Below are 3149 nucleotides of genomic sequence, written 5' to 3'. Positions count from 1 at the left end.
ATGAAAAATACATTATTTATTCATAAATGATTTCAATGTTATTGTCATTACAGTGAAATGCGAAGAATGCACAGACTCAATAAACTGCAGTAAAATATCTCATGTGGGGATTTTATGTATATTGACATATTGATGTGTACTTTATTGCTGATGAAAATCCACCATAAATGCACTAAAGACAAAATCAACTGTACCACAACAATACCTGGGCTTACAACGGTAGAAAAATTGGAAAGCATTTTAATTGACTGTTACAAGCTGTGAAAATGTGGGAAAACCACATCAAAGCAAATAACATCATAACACCTAATCTAATATTTGAACATTTACCTGACGAAGGTAATGTAGGGGTTATTACATAACTAATGTCCATGACAAAATTACCTTAAGTAACATGAACTGACGTTAGATCTAAAAGAACTCGTGCTGGCCAAGTTTTGACATTATGCTAACGGCTAACAATGCTATCAATAGTTCTGCAACAGCAAAATAATGTCATTGACTGATTAACATCATATTTACTTTACATTCCTCTATCTTTGTCCTGCCTTCCCTCTCTGGACAGTTTTAAAAACAGCGAATGCATTTAGGCTTGTGCTTTTTTCATTTCTTCTTCCCTTAGTTTGACACCCCTTTATGTGCAAAGTGCACCCCTCTTAGCATTTGCCATTAGCCTAATGCCTGTAAAACAAAAATGAACGTAGGCTAAGCTAAACTATAAACTATTTGATATCTCAGCTCAAATGAGAATATGTTATACAGAGGCACGTAAAGAATGCAAGGTACTTACTGTAGAGGTTTGCTTTCCCCACAATCACGCGGAGCTGTCCACCTTGTGGATCCGCATGCGTGAGCACTGGGAACGCTTTAATTATCTCGGGGGAACGGAAGTTATTATTCTGTGGTAACGCTTTAATTATTTCGTGGGCACGGAATCATATTTCGTGGGAACGAAATATTATTTCGTGGGCCCGGATTAGTATTTTTTTTTTTACCAATGTCAGGTCAGGGGCTCCGTAATAAACCGGCCAATCAGATGCCTCAATAAAAATAGTTGGAGCCTCTTGCCCATCACGTCCAATGTTCAAAATGTTGTATTGATAGATTTGTTATAGCCTGCTTTCAAGTTGGAGGGGTGTGGCCTTCCAAAAAGCTCAATCCTGATTGGTGGGAGTGGTTTCCATAGAAACCTTGACAGACTGACTTGTCACTGCTTACTGGCTTTGACGGGCTTCAATTATAGCGACTTTCGTTTTACAAAAAAATGGTGATTGAATTGACTTCAGTTGATTGGAGCCAGATAGCAAACCATTTTTTATGTGTGAAGTCACACTCACTCTGTCCAGTTCTCTTAAACAGTCAATGTTTTTATCTAAGAGCCTTTCCCAATTCTGAGAAGTTCAGAATAATACTCTTCAGATCCATTTTCTGCTTTATTTAATCATTTAGTATTTAGTGCTTTGCCTAAAAACACTTTTCCAGGTAACTACAAGAACAAGATTTGAACCACCTACACCACAGATGATCACCCCATGATGTGACCATATCTGCCTTTCATGTAAACTGTTTTTTTAATCCAAAGATTGTTTGAAACACTGCTTTACACAGCTATATTAAAATAATGATGAATTAAAATACTTGTGTTTGCTATAAGAGAGACAGTGGGGTTGTCTGCATGTTTCAGGAGGTGGAGAACCTCTGGATGGTTAGGAGTTGATGCTTTACTGCTTTTAGCTAAATCTGTGAAGCAGAGGAACATGTGTTTGTTTCCTGCCTACAGCAAAGATCTGATTTCAGAAACGCAACCTAAAATATTTGTGGCTTCTGTTGCAAAACTGGCCTCCGTCTCAAAGTTGATCATTGGTTCAGTTAAGCCTCAGTGCTGATCGTGTCAGATAAATGCAAAATGTGTGGTCAGCACTGCTCTGAGGGATTATAGCTGGTAGATCAAGATTTTCCTCGTCGCTCTGAAGTTCACATTCAACTTTTACAACCTTCATTATGTTTCTTTTTTATATAGGATTGAAAACACACAAAAAAAAGCAAATTAGAACGTAAACATCATGTCCGTATAAATCAGTCTTCTCAACTGTTGCATATGTGTTCTTTAATCATTTTACATTTATACACAAAATCATGAACACACATTCACTGACATACACTTTATCAGGTCCACCTTGCTAGAACTTATAGAACTTATTTTCCCTTCAGAACTGCCCTAATCCTTGGTGGCATAGATTCAACAAAGTACTGAAAACAATCCTCAGAGAGTCACACAGTTGCTGCAAATTTGTTGACTGAACATCCATGATGCCGATCTCCTGTTCCATCACATCCCAAAGGTTCTATTGGGTTCTGGTGACTGTGGAGGTCATTAGGGTCCAGTGAACTCATTGTCATGTTCAAGAAACCAGTTGGAGATTATTCCAGTTTTATGACATAGAGCATTATCCTGCTGGAATTAGCATCAGAAGATGGTACACTGTGGTCATAAAGGGGAAATATCTCTCACACCATGACAGCACCGCTAGCCCGAACCATTGATACAAAGCAGGATGGATCCATACTTTCATGTTCTGACCCTACATCTTTTTTTTTTGTTAACTTGTCCTGTCCAACAGCTGAGCAAGCAGATATGGGCTGAGAGCCTCTTGTGTTGGGCAGATTTCAATGTCCCAACAGGAGTTTATTGAATATAAACCCCTGTTGTCTTTTATACAGAGGGAGGTAACATCATAAAACAACCAGGTCTAAATAGCAATCTTAAAATGGGTGGGGCCTGTCAACACACACACTCAGTAGTTAGCTAAAATAGTCTTTACATTTAAAGTGGTCAAAGTGTACACAATGCAACTGCAGCTCACGCACACTTAATCGTACAAACAGATACCAATAAAGCCTTTCATTCTGTCACACAAACTATTAGTGCTCAGGTGAGCTGACACCTGTGCTCAGGTGAGTGTTTATGTTTTGCTGATGTGGATGGTAATGGAATGTACAGAGGGAGAAAAGAGCCAAATGCCAAGGTCTCCCCACCGGGGGAGCAGCAGCAGCCTGGACCCCCGCAACACTCGGCATGGGGCCACGGAGAGACTCCTCCCGCCAGGCAATCCCGCCAAACATCCAAACCAAGGCACGCAGGACCGCCG

Source organism: Oryzias melastigma, unplaced genomic scaffold, assembly GCF_002922805.2.
Source record: "Oryzias melastigma strain HK-1 unplaced genomic scaffold, ASM292280v2 sc00370, whole genome shotgun sequence".
Classification (NCBI taxonomy): domain Eukaryota; kingdom Metazoa; phylum Chordata; class Actinopteri; order Beloniformes; family Adrianichthyidae; genus Oryzias; species Oryzias melastigma.
This window is presented reverse-complemented; position numbering follows the sequence as displayed.